General features: G+C 45.9%; 1 long non-coding RNA gene across 2 annotated transcripts in view; it reads left to right on the top strand.

Annotated features, from left to right (window-relative positions):
* Nucleotides 1-20,523, top strand: part of LOC106043483 (uncharacterized) — a 162,221-nt gene that overhangs the window by 12,310 nt on the left and 129,388 nt on the right. For both annotated transcript variants that reach the window (XR_010825210.1, XR_010825211.1), the window contains exon 2: nucleotides 1,672-1,832. This is a non-coding gene — a long non-coding RNA (uncharacterized lncRNA). The remainder of the gene's footprint in view (nucleotides 1-1,671; nucleotides 1,833-20,523) is intronic.

Raw genomic sequence — 20,523 nt, forward strand, 5'->3', positions numbered from 1 at the left:
TTAACAGATTGAGCTTCTTGTCCACACTGATTCATGTTAGAGTTGGCAAAATTTTGAATTAATGAATTGTTTTTATGCTCTTTCCTCTGAATTTACATTTTCTGTTTTCACAGTCAGTGACTCTTCCGTAGATCTTGAGTTCTTGAGTTCCGTAGAACTTGAGTTCTGAGAGGGAGGCAGGAAAAGATACAAAGCTGAGTAATACTATTACTGAAACGTACTGCGATCTGGTTCCCTTGGGTCAGTTGTTCCCTTGGAAAAGTTTTTGGTATGATTGTGAGTGCTAAGAAGCAGCCCAGCGCTTGGAGGTTGCTGTTCACGCACAAGACAGGAAGATGCCAAACTTCCCCCCGTTGCTTATGCTGATTTCTGCCGTTCGTCCAGACCTGGTGCTGTGGAGCCCTGCCCTAGGAGCTGCTTTCTGCCCTCTGTAAGCAAACTGATGCTGAGTTTTGGTTCCTGCCCATTTGGGCAGGACTGCCCCAGGACGAATATTTTGAGCCTTTTTGTCACCGAGCCTCCTTCCTGGCCAGGTGTGTTGGGCCTGACACTGCATCCTCTGCAGATCCCTCATTTCACAGCCCTTTTGGGTGGCTGTGTGCAGGATTCATTTGTTTTAAGCCTGCCTATTGTGCCTTCCCAGAAGCCTCACGGGAAAGCTAAGGCAAATTAAATAAGTCAAATGGATATAATTTGGAGCATGCTAGATCTTCATTGAAGCATTGTTTTTTGTGTTTTTTTTTTTTGATTGGGGAGGGACAAAGCGGTCTTCATTGCAGATTACTATACCCACCTGTTTTTTGGGTTACAGCTCATTCAGATCTGCTGTTGGGGATTTGCCAGCATTTCCCTTCCAGGTTTCTGACCTGTTAGTGACAATGGGCTTTTCCTAAAAGGCAGAGCTCTGTGGATTCCTGCGGGGTTCAAGGCTGCTCATTTCTGAGGAAGGGATTTTCTACGTGCGTTGCCGCTGCAATTGAAACTATCTCTAGTTATGTCCCAATCACAGTCCACTGAATCAAACAGGTGATTTAATTAATAAGTTTGGCAAACTTGGATCTATTTAATGAGTGATGAATGGAGCTGTGATGCTTCCCATCACCAGGTTCAGGGTTTTATAGCCAAATTGCTTGGTATGATTCGTTGCTGTTACTTTTTCCATGTACGTGGCTGAAAGCCGTTCCAGCCTGTGGCACTGAAGTTTTGTCAAGTCAGTGGTTCGTTCACTTGGTATTGGTTCCGTTTCCTGACCAACTGACTTTCTAAAATTTTAAGACTAACGTGGACTCTGTTCACAAATTGCTAGTGAATACCTGTAACTGTATCATCTGTGAATAATCCGTGAGATACTGCAAATATTCACTGACATTAAGTAATTAACAAGTCCACCATGCTAGATTAAGTAACCTAATGGGGGAAAAACATAGAGAAACGGCTCCCGTACCAGGTGCTGCCATTAATCAAACTGCTGGGACTCGTGTTGGTGGTTGCTGTGCTCTTGGTGCAGTTGGATGGATGGGGGCTGTGGGGCGGGCTGTTATGCTGCCGTTCTGCCTGCGGGCCACAAGTGCGTGCTGGCTTTGCAACTGGACATCCAATTCATCTAAAATAGTTCATCTTTCCCGTTATTAACGTTCCTTGCTTCTCATACTCCACTCTCACTATCTGCAGGGACGTGTGCTGAGCTTTCCTGCTATGCCGTGCAATAAGCGTTGCTGTAGAGAGGAAATCATAGCAGAGGACGGGGTACGGAGAAAGTCTTCTGAAGGCTGAACTTCTGCATACGGCAGTGATTTACAGAGGTTCTTTGACTCTGTCTGGCCACTCGCAAGGTATTTCTAAACATAACTTCGTTTAGACCAGTATCTGGGAGGGGAAAGGGAAGTGTGATAAAGCAAATGATGGAAACTTGCAGCTAAAAGTGTTTTGGCAGCTGAGGCCTGGAGTGGTGCTGCTTGAAAGATGAGCGCTCTGTGAATTGAGGGCATCTCAGGAGAAGTAAATCTGCCTCCTCCAACACAGACTGAGCACTGGCCCAAAGACCCCGGGTAAATAAGAATCAAACTTCACTACAGGACATTTATGTGGTCATGATTTATTGGTGCTCTCAAAGCCTTTGAACCTTTGCAGCCCTTTGGGGGAAATGGTGTGTTACAGGGGCTTAAATAAATAAATAAAAAATAAGAAGAAATACATGCCTATAGCTACAGGAAAAACCTATTGTGCCATTTGTTCCAAAAGCCTTGACACGTTCAGGGCTTTTTCCTGAATTTGATTTTTTTTTTTTTATAGGATTTTGGTCAGTCAGCCAGTGCTGTAGGAAATAAAACAACTCCTTGACAGATTCTTGTTTCTCAGTCCCTTTCCCAGCAACTTCCCCCTCTGGTAAAGTGAACTGAGCTGCAGGATTCTGATGGAAAAATCAAACAAACCTGCCGAGCGTGGCTGAGAAGTAATAGAAAACTACTTGGATCTCAAGGCCCTGCCAGTATAAGTTTAACATAGTGTTGTTTCTTCACCAGATGTCAAATATCCTTTTCCATTTTTCTGTGGTGTATCGTGTCCTTGGTTCATCCTTCTGTGAACAGCTGCTGGTGTGCTGACTGCTTGGAACGCAGCGGTTCTCTCTGTGGAGGCTTTCTAAACCTCTGTACAGCCCACTTTGCTGCCAGGAGTCCATCATGAAATCTAATGTCTTGTACCTTATATTACAAACAGAGCCCATGCTCAAATTCTGTGATTTCTTAGCTACAATGAAGGAAAATAGAAACTTTGCTCTTCCAAGGAAATAGCGGCTGTACTGTGGTTATTTGGGATTTGCCACTAGTTTGTGTTACTGGAAGAGTTTGCATCGCCTTTGTAACGTGTTGCAGCCAGTTGTACTACAGATGTGAGGTACCCCTCTGGCTGGGGCTTGCAATGTGAAAAGCTCTCATGTAGAGAAGATGAAAGGTAAGTTGCGTGTGCCACCAACAGGTTGTTTGCATGGTGGCTTGGTGGTGGTTGGAATGGGGAACACATGTTCTGATGGGTACACAGCTAACATCCAGTTGGTGATGCATACTTATGGGTTAGCATTAAGAAAAATCAACTTCTGTTTAAGAAGCATTGGAATTCTTGATTGTGTTGTGGTAATTTTTGATAACGATTTCTGTACCATGTAATATTGTTGGGAAGTATCATTTTCCCTCCATCTATTATCCCTCTCCTCTTTTACACTGATAAAAGATGGGGAACAAGGTTTGAGTTTGGAAAGAAATGAATAAAAACCAACCAGCCAACCCCTTGGCAATAGTTACCTGTTTGTTGTCAGTCTTCCTTTGAACTGTTAGAGAGAACTCATACACCTGAACTCCTGAAGTTACAGCTTGTCTCTGGTTCAGTCTGAGTGTAAAGCTGGTGTAAGGGTGACTGCGTGCCCAGGTCCTCCTCGGGGAAACTGTGAGCGAGGTCAGCTCTTTGACATAAAAAGCTGCCCATTGCAACCCTGTCTCTTCTCTGGTGCTGTCAGTCTGAGGTCTCTGCTGACAGTCCATACCTAAGAAAAGTTTTCTTCTGTAGCCTAGAGGGAATTAAGGTTGAGCCAAGGCTCATAATGTTTTATAATAGTAAGTATAATTTAATTCTTAGAGGTTGCCTCCAACATCTGCAGGCCAGAAGCAGAGTGTGACAGGGATTTGCAGGTATGATAAGTCATTCTGATTGTCCTGTAGCTTCAGAACATGCTTTGCCTTTCACAGGTCCATCCTAGGAGGCCCGGCTGGGCTAGAAACGTGTTGCTGCCTCCTGGTGCTTTGTGGGGGTAGCTGTTCGCAGGCTCGTAGGGTGGCAAGGTGGGGTGCTTGGTGTATGGAAATAGTCAGCTCTGCTTTTAGCCCCTCCACTGCCTGGCCTCCTTTTTGTTGCTGGCTTCCTGGTGGTTGCTTCCAAACTTGCTCCCTTCTGACCTTTGGCGAGTCCTTTGTTTTGTGGGCCCTCTGCACTGCAGAGCCTTCTACTTGTACTCCTTCAGCGTGGAGCAGGAGGCGCTTTCCGTAGAATTAAAAACTTTAACGTAGTTCTAGGTATCGCTTTATTTTTTCTGACAGTTTTGAGAACAGTTTAGATTTGCAAACCTTTAAGAACTATGAGAACAGCTGAGGTTATGCGTACAGGGAGCCGCTCCTCAGGTGTAAGAGGCTCAGCTCAGCACAGCCCCGGCGTACGCTCTGTTCTCTGCTTCTGCCAAGGGGATTCCTTGCAGCAGTTCCTCAACCACGGCTGCCTTCGCACTTCTCTAAGTCTCTCAAGCAGCTCATGTGGATGCGAGCAGGGCCGGTTGTCTCTCCCAGGAGGTGCAGAGGTGGCTGGGTGTGTTATGGACGGGACTTCACTGACTCAGAGGAGTGCGTGTGACAGTGAGACTGGCTACGCGTGGCTGTAAGCTCTGCTACTTGTCTTTAATTTCTGAAATGGAGAGACCCTTCCCCTGTGCACTGTTCTGGAGCACTTCCCCCTGTCCTCAGAACAAGAGTGTGCGCCAGCAGTTAATGAGAAGCGCTGGAAGCTGGGTCCCAAGAGATGATTAAACCCCGCATGCCAATTAAAAGGAGTGTAATTACATAGCAGGGACAAGTTGTTAAACAAGCAGGAGGTTATTGTCCTTCAAGTCAACGTACTGGAACAGCAAGAAAGAGCCTACCAGGAAATCTCTGGCAGGGCCGTTTTGCTTGGCCTAAGGCTTTTTTTGGAGAAGCTCAGGAGCTGGGTGGGGAAGCAATGGGCTAATACGGCATTTTGCCTTTTGTTTGTTTGTTGGTGGTGGTGAGTACTTAGAGCAGAGAGATCTGGAAAGCGACTGCTGTGTACGTAAGCTGAGCTGTCTCTAGGCTGGTGTGTGGAAGGTGCAACCTCAAGTGCTTCCCCGGGCATGGTCGTTCACCCAGCTGGGAGAGGGGTGTGGGTGGATTGCGAGATCCCAGGGACCCAGTGCCCGGGTGGCACAAGTGGAGGTGTCGGAGGGTATTGCCCCGTGCTCTGCCGAACCCCAAACAAAGCTCCGTGCACAAGGCAGACGTGGGGATAATTTATGGTGACTGATGGGTTCTGTGCTTTTATCTGCTCAGGGGTGTCTGCAGACTTGCAACATGATATCATCACTCTTGTTGTTGAAAAGGCTTGATTTAACTTTTTTTTTTTTTGTGACTTGGATCAAGCACAGGGAATAAGGAGTTCAGTATTAGCAGCGTGAGCATTCCTGGTTACTGGTGGTGGAGGAAATGAGTCACAGCCCACTGTTTCTGCTCTGTGTGTACCCAGTCCCAGGTGCGTAAACCGAAAGCTATCTCGTCCGACCTCTAGCAGTCTGTATTTGGTAGGGGTTCTGGGAGGCCTCAGCGTGTCTTCATCTAGTGGAGGAATTAACGTTAATTAACTGTCGGTCCCCTGTGTGTCCTGACCACTAGGTGACATCACACACTTAACATATTTTGTGAGCACTTCCAGTGGGAATGTTTCATGTGTGACCTGCACACTCGGTTTTGCTCATGCAGTGCACACTTGCGTTTTTCAGACATGTCTGTGCTTGAACCCCATGCACTAATAGAAGGCAAACTAAAGAATGTGGATTTCAGGACAGAGCAAATGAGTTTTCCTAAAACAAGGCAGCTTGCTCCAGGAGTAATTGAACTAGCTCTGTTCCATTATCGGTCAAATTGTTCTTTAGGTGAAAAACCGAGAAATGCTGGGTGGATTTGGCTGGCTCTGTTCTGTTCTCAGATGCTCATCTGTGTAACCTGTGGCCACAAAATGCCCCTTTTTGTGTTGAGATGGCAGTAAGCTATAGCATTCAGGGTGCCTACTGGAAGAAAAGTGCAAGGCCAAGTCTCCCAGCTCCTGTTGTGAAGCTGGTGTGGCAACCGGGCTTGGGAATTCTTTGTTTGCAGTGGTGTAGGGCACCACTTTGTTTGCCGGGGTATTTGTTTGTTTGCCTGTGTATTCAGACTTCAGCCTGTAGTTAGGAAAATGAACGACGATTTACCTTTAAAGCAAATAACTCCTGAGGGCAGAAGGGTCAGTCAGCTGTGAACCGTGACAACTCAGGGCTGAATTCAGCCTGGGGAAAGCACAGGTAGCCCTGACTTCTAGGGGTAGACTGCATCAGCTGTGTGTATGTGTGGGTGTATATACATATTTTTCCCCCAGCTGAAAAAATTCCTCCCCTGTTGGAAAGTCCCCATGGATCAGCTTCTCAGTCAAGGTCAAATCCCCATCTCTTGTACTTTTCTTGGCCATTATTCCAGGTGATAGATGCACTATTGACTGGCAGCAATGACAGAGCTTGGAATGATGGGGGAACTGAGGCATATTCAACACACTGGCACACAGCTAACTCATGCTAATGTTCAATAATCCTATCCTGCTGCTACACTCTAATGGCTGTTGGCTTGATAGAGCCCCCTCATTGAACTGGTGTATTTCTTATGGGCCTGCCCACCCATCCTTCATGAATTTTTATTAAACAAAACTGTAAGCGGATTGATTTTGTACTCCTTTATTGCATTTTTATTTAATTCCTTTCAATGGTGGAGGCTCCATGATGTTATCGCGACGTAAATCACGCTGGGGCAGCATGCCAAAAAAATAAAAAGACTACAAGATCATACTTGCATCCAGTGTAAATTTCACTCCTATAACCTTTATTAGCGTAGATTCATTGATTTTTATTTTACTTTTCCTCAGCCCTTCCCTCCCCATGCCTCCTTTTGGTTAGACTTAGGTCAGAACCTGAGAGCTCTGCTTTTAAATAAAGACTTTTTTTAATAGGAAAAAGAAGTTGATTAAACAACACGTTCTTTTCTGTGATGCACAGCTGATTAAATGCTCGTAATATTGGTAGTTTTGTGGGCAGTCGTAGCTGTGCTGGTGGTGGGGTCGCAGCCCGAGCCGTGCTCTGCAGAGCAGCAGCAGAGACTCGCTCGCAGCCAGCTCCCGGCTGGGATCGCTTCCCTGGTTTTCCTTCCTCATGGGAAATCTGCCTTGGTGCCGAGCGGCATTTTCTGTCCTGCATCCCTTGGTGCTGTTTCTCACCATCATTAGGGTGTTGGTCCATGGCTGAAGTTTTCAGCAATAATTAATCACCTTCTGCAGGACGAGGACGGGGAGCTCCTGCCTGCTGAACTGCCCCTCGCGCCTTCCCCCGTGTCCATTCAGAAGTGACTTTGAGCGGTATTCATAAACGCACCGCCTATGCTTTCTATATGTTGTTTCCTATAAAATATACTTGGTGGATAAATAAGGCACCAGTAGGTGGCATGCGAGAATGTACAGCGTAGTTCCCGTTGTGCTTCAGATGGACTACGAAGGGCTAACATTGAGCGTTAAACCCAGCGGCTCTCGCATTGTCCCTCGGATACCCTGGGGCCCCAGCCCCTGTAGGATGGGCGCCACCGTCGTTGGTTTTGTAGTGGAGTTACACCACGGGGAGCAAAACATGGGGTTTAAAGTTCCTCCCAAAGTAGGTTTTGCTGTGATGTGACATCTCTTGCTGCCCCTTCGGGTATTTTGCAACCCCTTCCTGGCTGCTTGGTGTCACGCAGGTTCCTAATCTAGAGGCAGCGCGAGGCAGGATGCACATTGCTGCTTTAAGCTGTAGGGGCCTGACACAGCTGCACAAAAGAAAACATGGTAAAGGCGAGAGCAAGAGGCACTTTAAATATTTTTTTCCTGACTGATATATGTCCTGAATCCTGCCCAGGATATGTCGCTGATACGATAAAAGCAGAGTCTTGTCCTCTTCTAAGTTACTGTCGCTGTAAATGTGGGAGTTAGCATTGTCTTGCGGAACCCGAGGTTTCGATTTCCACAGCGGCTGCTTTGTGTGGCAAAAGGCCAGTCTTCCCACTGAACCGTGGAGCTCTAATATGACTCCTGAATTTCTGGTTCTGCACAGAGAGCAAGATTACGCCGTGCTCCAGCAAACGCCGCTCTGTGGGGTCGTTGGAGCGGAGCTGCAGCAATCCCTAGCGAGGAATCGCAGGCTGAGCAAACAAGTGGTGCTGACACACGGGATGCTGGTGGCACCTGGCAGGGGACAGCACCAGCTCTTCCTTGCTCGGCCCTGGTCTCCCCTGCTGTGGCTGCAGCCCCTCTGCCCCAGCAATAAGCAGCAAGGGCAAGGGCTGCTCCCGTGCTCGCGTCTCTCAGTTCACCAGTGAGACATGACAGCCAGCCAAAGTGGGCTTGTTTGCCTAAAATCAGACCTGGGTGAGCTGAGCCAATGAAAAATTTTTCGTTGAAGATGGAGCGTGGTAGAGTTGCGATGAAATGAGATACCTGTGGTCTTAACTGTTCGCAGGTAGTATCAGTACATGTAAGATCACTTCTGTGCCTTGTATGGAACTGGTTTCTCACCCTTCTGCCAAGAAACTAGTCTTTGTTTGAAAGTTCTTGGTGAGTTTTATTTTTAAATTACTGCATAGAGGCAAGGACGGAGGTAGGGCAGCGAACATGTGCTCGCGTTGGCTTACAGCAAGAAGCTAACTTTGTGTAGTTTTGGTGGATTGCTTCTGATGATCTCCCAGGGGAAACGATCAAAATGGAAGCAGAAGGTCCTCAGCTCTCCTGAGCTGACACAGCTTGGCTGTGCCGAGTTAAGGCTCGCTGGCCTGGAGATGGGCTTCTGGCCCGAGCTATACTGTGGCAAAGATAGCTTGTGAAGACAGGGCACAGGCAGAATTGTTTAATTTCTTCTCCATTAGCTTGAAACTAAATTTTAAAAACTCATATTTTATACATCTTAGCTCTTTACCAGTATCTGTTAGTTTATTTTACCACTGAGCCGTAATTGCGTGCCGTGGTTCCCGTGGTGGACTGGTTCAGAAACAAAACAAAAAGGCTGATCCTGCCCCCAAAGTGCAAATAGGTTAACTGTAAGGTAAGAACAAGGAGGAGATTCAGTGACACAATAGCTAGAATTCATTAGGGAGTTTAACCGTTGTTGTGGCTTTACACGTCTCCCAGGGGAAGGAAAAAAAAAGAAAGAGAATAAGAGCACTGTTATAACAGTGTATGTAACGTGTTGTGGCTAGAGACCTGACTTGGAGAAATAACGGGACATTCACTGATCAGACAGCTCTCTTTAACACTACTGAAGTGGAGCCTAGAAGCATTTAGCCCCCTTTTCAGTTCCCTTATGTTAGTCCCTTGTTCTTCAGCCTTCAGTGCTACCGTTTCCCCTATGAGCTTGTTACGAGTGTTCAGGATAGAGGGGGCTGAGATGGCTGTGTAGGGCAGCTCGCTCTGTACTAAGGATCCCCTAAAAACCACGCGGAAGCACACAGAAGGCTCCTCGGTTGTTGCTGGTCTGTCTTGTCCTTGCAACAGCTGCCTCCCAGGTCTGCGTGCAAACAGATCAATTTGTGGCCGAGTTCTGCAGGGGGCTATTACTTTAAAAACACAAAATGACCAATAGTTTACAAATAGTTCTGGGTCGATGTATTGATGGGGAGAAGCAGAGGTAAAGCACTTCTGGGGTGGGAGTGGGTGAAGCAACGTATCTTTTGGCTGATCGTTGGTCCAGGGGCAAAAAGCGGCTGAGTGGGGTTAATGCACTGGTTGTTTCTGGCAGCTGAGGAAGGAATGTTTCTTACAGGAACCACGGAATTAATCAGAAAACAAAATGGCACTCTAGAAAGCTAATGACATTCCAGTTGATTTGATTATAATATAATGATTGTTTAACTCTGTCACTCCTAATTTTGTTAAAAGAAATGACGCGAGTTAGATCCATAACTCAGTGATCTGGGCAGAACCTGCGGAGCGTTGAGGAGAAGAGTCTCAGGCCATTAGAGATGCTCGGCGGTTCGGGGCTGCTGGGGCAGGGGAAATGGATTGCCTCCTCCGTGCTACATTACCACAGAGGGACTCAGAGGGTCTTGACCTTTTCTTAACCTTGTATGCTCGAGTTTTGGTCTGAAGTTTCTGTTTCTACCCTGGGTGGGGGTGGAGGGAAAAATCGCTGGCTCGAGGGGGGAAAAAGGGAATATTTACATAAGTCAGCGTGGTGGCTGGAGAGAGAGGTGTGATGCGGCTGGTTTCTGCTGCTGCCTTGGTTCACCTTTGTTAGTCCCATCGTGCGTTCAAACACTTTTAAACAACAAAAAGACAAATTGAACTGTTCTTATCCCTCAGTCTTGTGAGATTTACTTATGTTTTATAGTACTTTTGTCGTGTTGAGGACACTGCATCATACATAAACCCAGCTACTACTATCCAAAAATGTAAAGGCTGAAATGAGCTCTTCTGGTTTGAATGTCTCTTTAAAGTTGTTATATTTTTCCTTTCCTTCTTCTGTATGCCAACCTGGCAGAAGTACCTACAGGGGCTTTTGTCTAATTGGAAACATCCAATTTGTGCTGAAGTCTGTGACTGTTTGGGGATGGAGAGCAGTGTGGGTGTACTGATGGATGTTTGCAGTTCTGGAAAAGTTTGTGGATGTGCAGCATCCTTCCTTGGAGGTGGAACTGTCACCTTGGCAGAAGCTGTTCCTGTAGAGGAAAAGCTGCATTTCTCAGTGCATGAGGTTGCAGGCGCCTCCTGAGGCCCCCAGGCCTCTCTGCTACACGAGATACTGACCTCCCACACCCCAGCACGTCATTAACGTGGAAATCTCGGTGGACTGACTTGAATTTCTAAGCTCTTCGCATCCTGTCTCTCTCCCTATCTTAGTCCTTCTTGCCATGTAATCCCACAGTCTGGCAAGCTCCATAATAAGTGCAGATAGATGAGTGTGTGTACATCTCCATTAACATGACTGTGCGGGCTAATGATGGGGACCTCCTGCTGCTCTCCGCTTGTTTTCTGTTGATTGTTATGTAATGTTCGGCAGCGGGAGGTAAATTCCTCTCCAATTTTGAGACCCGTTGCAGCATGCAAACCCCACTGTGAGAAGTCACGGTGATTGAGCTTTCGAATCAAGTCCCATGCTGATAACTATAAATCAGGCCTATTATACACTCCGACCGACAGCCAGAAACCTTCCGTACGGCATGTGGCACAGCAGAGTCTTGGAGCTGCACCGGAGTTTGTTTTGTAGCTGCGAGCACTTGTGTCTTTGAAAGGCTGTGATTTAAATTTGGAGGGATGTTTGTGTTCATTCAGATGAAGGGCCGCGGGTGCTCCGGATGCCGAAGGTCAAGCTGATGCTCGGGGTGTGCCTTTGAAGACTTGCTCCTGCTCCACATGCTGAGCTGTGGGATCGCAGGGGTTGAAGTGAAAGAGCTCTTCTGGTGGTGGAGTTTGTTCCAGCTGCTCTTTGGTCATCTTTGCCAGGCAGGGCACTGATCTGTGCCTTAGAAAGGTGCTCTGAATTAGCAGCTGTTGCATTTTTTGAGGGACTAAAGTGATGTGTGTCAATGGAGCAATTTGGGCCAAGGTTGCAGGCCTGCAAAAAGCAGGAGAGAATGCTGGGAGCCTTCCCAAGCCCTTCCAGCACGGGCTGTAGAAACCCTTCGAGAGCACAGCAAATCATGCAGCTCGGCATGACCGGCCCTGCCTCCAGCGAGATGAGTTGGGCTGGGGCTGAGTGCCGGGGGGCAGCAAGACACACTTTGCAACGGCGACATCGGGTCACCGCAGGAACTACTGGGTGAAATTCAGAATTGTAGAACTGTAGGGGTTGGAAGGGACCTCAAGAGATCATCGGGTCCAACCCCCCTGCCAAGGCAGGTTCCCTAGAGCAGGTTGCCCAGGTAGGCGTCCAGATGGGCCTTGAATGTCTCCAGAGAAGGAGACCCCACAACCTCCGTGGGCAGCCTGCCCTGGTGCTTCGTCACCCTCACTGTGAAGAAGTTCTTTCACATGTTGGTGCGGAACTTCCTGCGCTCCATGTTGTGGCCATTGCCCCTTGTCCTGTCCCCACAGGACATTCCTGCTCTTGGCTTACGCAGGGAGACGGCTTGGTCGTTCCTAAGACTGTCTTCATAGGTTTTTGAATCTTCCATCTTCCCATGCTTTCTTTTGTTCCCTGCTTCAGTCTTTTCATCGCTGTTACCAAATACCAACACAGAAGCCGTGTCGATGCAGCGTGCGGAACTGCCCTTCCAGTGAGACCTCGGCGTCTGTGCTCAGCGGCTTCTGTAACGGCCTGGGAAACAGGAGGGCGTCTGCTGACTGCGCACTGCTCTTCTAAACTCCAGAAACAAATCTTAACAGAGCTGAAGTGCTTATTTGCACTCTTGCAGTTATTTGCCTTTGTAATATGTAAGATAGCTCTTTTTTAATGGTTACTCTGAACGCAAGGCAAGGCAACGTCTTGGTGGCTGGGCTGAGCAGATGGATGGACTCCATACAACCTCAGCTGCCTGTTCTGGAGGTCTCAGGTCCTGCAGTAGTCATGTGCCTGGGTACAGGGCTTCCAAATTCAATTCTTAGTGCTGCAACCTGCTGTTGCAACTATTTTTGGCTTTGTGGAGTATAGAGAAGAGTTTTGTCTGGGGAAGAACTGAATTAGAAAGAAAAGCTGTCAGGATATTCACCCTTTGCATAGTAGGGTTTTCTAGTGTGCCACAGGCTTGGAGTTCTTGCGCTTTTCCTACTTCTCTGTTGTACTGCTTAACCTTGCAAGGTTGTTATAAAGCTTAATTAATTTATAGAGTACCTTGAAAATGGATGGCCGGATCCTCAGCACTGAGCAGAGTGGGCCCGTGCTGATGTATACGACCTGAGAATTCAGCTTGTGAATGTTCCCACTAAGTACCGTTCCACAGGGGACAAGTCCCACCTAAAGGGTACGTTCGGCTCTCCTGCAAAAGGCACTGGCAGTCGGGTAGGTCCAAATAGCAGAGCGATGGGGTCCCAGTATAAAATTTCTGGTTTATCCCTGTTTAGTAGTCAAAGATTAGCAAGCATCCAGGTAGAGATATATGGTCGAGGCAGCATCTGATGGGCTAATGATGAATGTGAGTTTGAGAGAGGCTTCAGATTAGCCTTGCATGCATAAATATCACTCGTGGGTGACAAGGACACTGGAGGTCACTGAATTGTATTTGTGCTCATTCATGGCCTTTATAAACTCTGTGCTACTTGAGCACGTTCCCTCCGGGATAGAAGGAAGCACGGTCAGATGGCACACTTGGAAACCTTTTCCTCATGACACGGGTTTTGCAAATCTGTTGTAATATGTGTTGATTTGGGGAGTATATGGTATTATTAATAGGTATTGATAATATTTGTCTTCCTGTCGTTCCCTTTCTTTTTTCATGCTCCTTCCAACTATTTCCCTATTCCATGTTGTATTTTTAGTAAAATCTCACTTCTCAAAGTTGCAGGGAAAAAAGCTTTCAGATAGTTCCGATCCTCTTTAGAAATGCTAATAAACTCTTTTTATAGTGCATTTTCTAGTCTAATTGCAGGTTCTACACCCAAGCTTTACTTATGAAGGCTTGTAATATGAATGTTGTAAGCTTGAGTGTATTTTAACTTCCAGTAGTACCAACTAATGAAAAAAACAGGCAAGCAAAACCAAACCTCAGCTATTAACCAAAAACCTGCAAAATTAGGGCTGCCTCCTTCAAAAAAGGCAGTCAGTGTATCTTAAGTGAATTTCTTTAGTTTCTAACATTACAGTGTTAACTGTAAAGGTTGTGAGGGTGTTAATAATTAATGTTAATTAACTTGGCATCTTTGGAGTGCTGGGAGAGCAGCTATGGGATTAGCAGACAGGCCCAGGGTATACTTAGTTACTTTTAGTCTTGTCCTTAAATTTGTAAGTATGGATGATTAAAACCTTTCCACTCCGATCTCCAGCTCGGTGTATTTGGCTGTCACAGTGTAAGCTGTCGTCAATTAGCATTGTTTTTTTTCCGTGCTGTTTATTTCAGAAAGCATAAGAATAACAATAAAAGCAAGTGCTGGCCTGTGAAGCGCCGGCAAGTGTTGGGCAGGGCCCTGGCTGTCCCGCTCTGCTCTTTGATGCTACGAGGCTTAGCGGGCACGCGTGTGTCCCGAAGCGTTGCTGCTTCCCTCGCCCCCCGAAGCTGGACATCGCCTGTGTTATCTGAGGAGTCTGGGAGAGCTGGCCCCCGAAAGTCTGCCTGATGGAGCGCACAAGGCTCCATGTGAAGACCCCCAACGCTTCCGGAAACCAACCAACCGTGTTCTCAACACCTGGGGCACTGCCAGGCCTCAAGCGAGAGCGACGGAGGGAGACCCCAGCTGAGCTGAGGGCTGGCTGGGACGGAAAGGAGAGCTTCAGTTCCCCCTGCGGGACTGTGGCTGCCTCTGAGCGGGAGGGCTGGGCTGGCAGGACGGGGATGATGATTTGGGTGACCTCAGCCAGCCTGGCCTTGCCCAAGGCCACTTTTGACCAAGGTGTTTGCTTTCTCAGCACCACCAAGGAGCTGCGGAAAGGCCAAGGGTTAGCTAAGGAGGCACTGAAGTGGCACTTTGTGTTTCCACCTGGTGGTTATTTTGAACTTCAGGTAAGCTGAAAGCAGTGCTGATACTGCTCGAGAGGAACTGGAGGCTGTGAAAGGAGACCAGGGGGGAGAGGAGGCTCTGATGCACCATCTGTGCCCCAGTGAAGGGGAGGTGGGGCTGTCCTTCAGGTGCTCATGGTGCTGGGAGGGATCCCATGTTTGGGCCTGGGCTGGGTGAAACTTCCCTTGGGCTTGAGCGGCTCTGTCTGAGCCGAACAGATTGCTGTGGCACAAATTGCGTTGGCACGAGCGCTGGGTGCAGTGTGCTGCTGGAAGAGCTCGCGTGGTGCACGCAGAACTGCTCTGATGAACACACGGCCTGTTTCTTGGGAAATAGGAGCACACTGTTGTTCTGCAAGGAGGAAAATGTAGGAATACTTCACTGCAGTGACATCTTGTAAACATTACAGGTATTTCTCATTTTTGAGCACATCTTGCAGCAGTAGGAAGAACAATTTTCAATGAAAATGCGGTTTTGGAAGTGGTAGAAAATGTCATTGTGTAGTAATATCCAGGCTTTTTTGATCTGTTTTTTTTTGTGTCTTTCATCAGTTCCTGCTTTATCTTCTTCACAATATTGTCGTCAGTCCAAACAGTGTCCCACAAAGAAGCAATGCTTATTAACCAAACAGGTTTACAATATCAACGGGAAGATACCATGCAATAACCTTTTATTGATCTGTTTATTATCAGTAATGAAATAAACATATTACTTATTAAATATTGATTAGTGCAAGGGGGGAAAAGACCCAACTTTTTGAAGAGAAGTCGTATTCTCAACAGTACTTGGAATCTTTTTATTTTGTGTTAACCAGCTGAAGCCCTTTATACTAAGAAAAATACGGAAACTGGAATGGAGCTACTTCAAATATTCATAGCTTAAATTCAGTGGGCTATTTTCTCGACTTGGAGATTTGAATTCTTCATCATGGACTGACTTAGGCCATCAAGGAAGATATGCTTGAACCTGCCAATGTAACTTTGGGTGCCAGAGCCACCTGAAAAGGGAGGAAGGCAAATGCTTTTAGTTGAGAATGATGTTGGAGGTGGTGCTCAGTGCTGGGCACGGGCTGCTTTCACGAGGCTATTGCAGGCAGGGTGTGCAAGCAGGGCTGCCCCGTGCTGCGTGCTCTGTCTGACAGCCATGGGGAGAAGCTTTCTCCAGCTCGGAGCTGGGGAGAAGGGCATCGTGCCGTGTTTCAAACATGCACCTTTACTTGCACAAAGCTTTGGTGATGATGCTGGTGATGGGAATCTCCACATTTGATTTGATTTCTTTGTTGGGGTTGTTAAATGTCTTTATTCCATGTGTTTTCTCAAAGCTGGCTTCTGTAGGTTAACACAGATGTCAAGTAGACGTACGTATGTATAGTTGGTTGGGTAGCAGCTCTTTTGCAGAGTTTCAAGTTGGGTTTAAAATAATATTCCAAATCTATGCTGCTTTCCATCTGAGTCAATTCCCAGAGGAGGACTGCTGACCAGTTTGTGGTTTTCTACATGACTGTGTTGTCCACTTCTGATGTATTAGAAACGTAACATTTAGGTGAGAATTTTAGGTCTTGTATGTGTCCAGTTTGAAGTAGTTTAATGGAGGCTGCATTGCCAGAAGCACTGAAATCACCTGTTAGGACAATGGGACTGCTCTAAGGGTGCTCCCTGTCCTGCCTTGTGACAAGTAAATGGACAAATCTTTCATAGCTGTGTTAATCAAACAACATCTGATGTTCAGGTATCGCTGCAGGTTGGAGGAGCCTTAATCATGATCGTCCCTTGGTTTGGGGAGGTACCTTGATGTTACACAGATGAGCGTCTTAGGAAGAACTTGGTAGATATTTTATCTTTAATCAGTAAATGTTAATATATATAAAATGTGAGATGTGTGTTGTCTCTGTGGGGTCGTGTGTCTCCTTAACCCTGTTAACAAGAGCTGCAAGTGTATGAACAGTGCCTGCGTTTCAAGTGCACGTGTGAGTATGCAGCACTTGGAATAATAGCGCTGGAGCGTTTTGGAGGATGAAATACGTTTTTGCACAAGGGTTTACTCTGAGCACTTGAAAGGCGCAAAAATTAAGACTGGTAGCAGATGCCTAATATGTGCACGTGGGTTTCTCAGTGCTTGCAGAAACAAGTATATCTGCTCTGTATAAGTAAAAGGGCTTTATGGCTCTATTGTGACGGTACAGATAAGGTAAAAGAGTTACAGAGATGCTAATAGAGCAAAACAACCAGCTGTTTAAATTGGTAGCATTTTGATTGAACGTGACACGGAGATGCATGGTTTGATTCCTGTCTTAACTGTAATGGTTGAGAATAACTCCTGTGGTTTTCAGTGGTTTAAGGATGCAGAGAATACTCTGAAGGTGAAGATAAATAAAAGCCTGTTACAAACTGTGGAACTCCACCTGAATTCAGTTCTGTCAAATCAGAATAAATTGCTGCATTATCTTTATTCTGCTGATATCTCTGCTTTTTGAAAGAAAAGCATAAATATGTGTATGTGTGTGTATTGTGATACATTTTTTCTTTTGAAGTTACATTTTGGCTTTACCTTCATTTCCCCCCCCCCCATTAATGTTAAAGTAGGAGACACTTGATCACAATCAGATTCATTCTCAAATGGACAGAGAACTAACAGTAATTTTATGTATTTTTGCTCCATTCTGACTGGAGCAAAGCCATGCTTGGGCACTTCAAAATTGAGCTTCCTTTGTTTGGCACAATTCTCGTTTAGTTGGTCGGTTCCATGATAGTTTAAATATTGGTGTAGTGCATTTTATGCACCATCTAACGTACAGAATAATGCTATTATGTTATGGGCTCAAGGCTATTAAGGCTGCTGAGCTTGAGGTGTAGCAGTTTCCTTCAGCAGCTGAAATGAACTTGGCATCACACCAGATCCTGCGGAAATTATAAGAATGTGCAGGACCATTTTGCTTCAGACCTGTGGATCAGAACAGAAGGTCATCACTCATTTACGCTGGGGGTGAAAAGGCATTTCAGGAAACATGAAAACTCTCGAAAGTAGCCATCTCCACCCTTCTAGCTGAAAAACACCCTATTTTGAAAGGTCTTTGCTGAATGTTCCCTGGCCATATTTCAAATGCAGGAAAGCAGTCCTGTTTCTAGAGGAAAACCCTAAATAATAAAGATTTTGTCAGCAAAGTGTTGTAGGCCAGAGAGAAGCTAAAGGTGAATCAAAACTGAAAAATATACTGATTCATACAGGAAAAAAGCATGTTTTTATGTCCATAAAATAGATTATATTTGGTTCCTTAAACTATAATTAACGCAGAATATAGCTTACACTGCTAATTGCTGGGTTCAGTCCTACTATCTGTGTGGACTGATGCTTCCTAAAAACTTTCTGAATTCATAAGTTTTTCTCAGCATTAACTCTTCAGACTCAAATACAGCGTGTGCACCAGATCGGTTACTAATTATCCACAACAGACATCCAACAGTCTCAAATAATGGTGAAAATAAACGGTAGGAAGACTCAAGCTCCATTGTCCCAAAGGGACTGAAGTATGGTTAAATACCGTGTGCGTCTTCACCGTCCATTGCTGTCTGAGATGGCCGATCAGAAGCTGCCAAAACCCACTGAGGTACGTTAGTAGGGCCGTGCCAAGCAGGTCCTCCCTGTCCGGCTTTGGGGCAGGGCTGGTTTGTGTCCAGGCAGTATGGAGCAGACAGCACGTAGCTGGCAGTTGGCTCTAGGTGGTCATTACGCATGTTCAGGGCTAAGGTTGGTGCTCACTTATAACTGGACTCGTGTCTAAGTCTCTGGCACGTGCACTGAGTAGCTGTAGAAATGTGCCTGCTCAATTCTAAGCTGGATTTCTCTCTGCTATTTTGGCAACATCAGTTTTCTCTTGCTCTAAAAAGTGTTGTTTTTTTGTTTTTTTTTTTTTTTCCCCCAAGTGAAGCAGGCATATATTATGCTGTATCTCATTTAGTTGCATTCAAACTATGGATTATGTAAGTGAAAATGTGTTGTCTTTCCTAGAGATTTCCCAAAGCTGTTCCAAACAGGAAGAAAAACTATAACTTTTTGCAGTGCTAATATGTAACACTGTGCTTAAATGAGCGGCCTTACTACCTGAATAGGTAAGAGCTGACAACTGCATTAAATAGTAGAAAAGTCAGACATTGCAGGCTGCCTTCTTCAGAAGCACCGAGGTGACACGGGACTGGGACTCTGCTCGTGCCAGCCGGGTGCAGAGATGTCTGCGTACAGAGCACTGAACCCGACGTCTGACTCTTGATTGTGCTGTGATGCTGCCCGGAGGAGTTAAGCTGGAGAAGCCTGGGTGTTTGAGAGAACCCCGAAGTTATGGATAGGTCAGAGTGCCGACCGAGGTGAATGAAACTTTTTCCTGCTTGTTCCTATGAGGCCTGGCCCAAGTCTGCAGGGATGGGATGGGATTCATCTGAATGTACCGACTGCACCTCTGAGCTCTTGTGTGAGTGCTGCTGGCAGTCACTGTGAAACAGGCACTCCTGGAAGAGGGTTTATTATTACCTCTCCTAGTTAAAAGGAAATAATTGTGTTCTGGAAACATTTTTCACTCCTGAACATAAAAAGAATCTGGATGGTGCATCTGCATGTCAATGTCCCCATTTCACTTGCCTAAGTTAGATAAGACGGATCCTACCCTAAGCTACTTGCTAAACATTTCAGTAGTGAATGGGGTATAGCAAAGTAGTGAGGAATCATTGTGTTTTGGGCACTATGTTGTATATGTATCTCCTGGCTCCTTTTGTGCATTTTATGCATATGCAGTTTAGAAGTAATATGGAATAAAACTGAGTGGCATAGACTACCTTGGGCTACTTCAGGGAGTGCACAAATGCATCTGACCTGTGCCTTCGCCCTGCTCCTGTTGACTCATTTGAGCTGTGCACATGTAAATTGTGGTTTGTAAGACCAACGCAGAGGAAGGGATCAGTGTTTCAGGTGCTGAAGTTTCCTGTGAAATCCCTACAAGAAGGATGCATGCAATCAGGCAAGTGCGACCCAGCTGGGATGGATCACAAACCCATGCACTGTCTTTGAATGTTTTATTCCACTCCCATAGGCAGTGTAACCAGAGCCTTTTAAAATATCACAGATGCTTCTTTAAATAGTCTGATTTTGCTGCCACCCCCCCCCCCCCAAATGAAAGGAAAAAAAATATATATCTTTGAAATGTGGAACATCTAAGATAGTCATTTCCCTCTCTTCTTTTAGAGGAAAGAAAAAAGGGAGAGCAGACAGATTTTATCAGTATTGCCCCGTATTGTCCAGTCATTACCGCTTTGTTAGGACCCACGAAAGTACAGTCCAACCAATTTTGCAGGTAGAGCTGCTGTGCTAGGACTAGCAGTTCAAATACTAGGGTTAAGCTCTTCTTCCCTCTGTCTATAGAGGATTTTCCTGTAGGAAAGGTGCTCAATTAATTACTAAATGTTCTGCCTGAAAGGAAATAGTAATCTGGCTCAAATTGCCAAGCAAATACCTTTCGGCTAAGCCCTAGCTTCATCAGTCTCCTGATTTGCTGCTGCCTGTAGTGTTCTTGTGAGCAAGTGTTGCAGGATCAAGTCCTCCTGTAATAAAGCTGAGAGGAAGACGGACACCACCTCCTCTTGTGTGCATTGCTGACGGTGAGCTTGTGGATGGAGGCACGGTTCTGGGAGTAATGCCTATGCTGGAGGAAACTTATTTATTGCCATTGCTGGAACTAGAACCAAGCCTTTTAAAGGTGACTAATTTTTTTCTTTAATAGGTGGTATTTCAGTTGAGCAGTAGTAATGTGAAGTGCCTGCTTTGCTGAATTGGGGCCTTCATGCTGGAGAGGGAACTATTCGTAAGCTTTTGGTATGTGGAGAGCATTTCCCAGTAGAACATAAATTATTTATGTTCAGGTCTAGCAAAATCCCTCCTGATTTAGAGTGATGTATGGAAAAGTCAGACCTATACAGCTAGTTTGAATAATTCTTCTGGTAGATCTGGAAATATTTAAACTCATTCATTTTTTATAGTACTGTAAATTTGAAGAATTTAATTTTTGAAAAATTTGTTTCTGCT

This window comes from Anser cygnoides, chromosome 16 (assembly GCF_040182565.1).
Source record: "Anser cygnoides isolate HZ-2024a breed goose chromosome 16, Taihu_goose_T2T_genome, whole genome shotgun sequence".
Taxonomy (NCBI): Eukaryota; Metazoa; Chordata; class Aves; order Anseriformes; family Anatidae; genus Anser; species Anser cygnoides.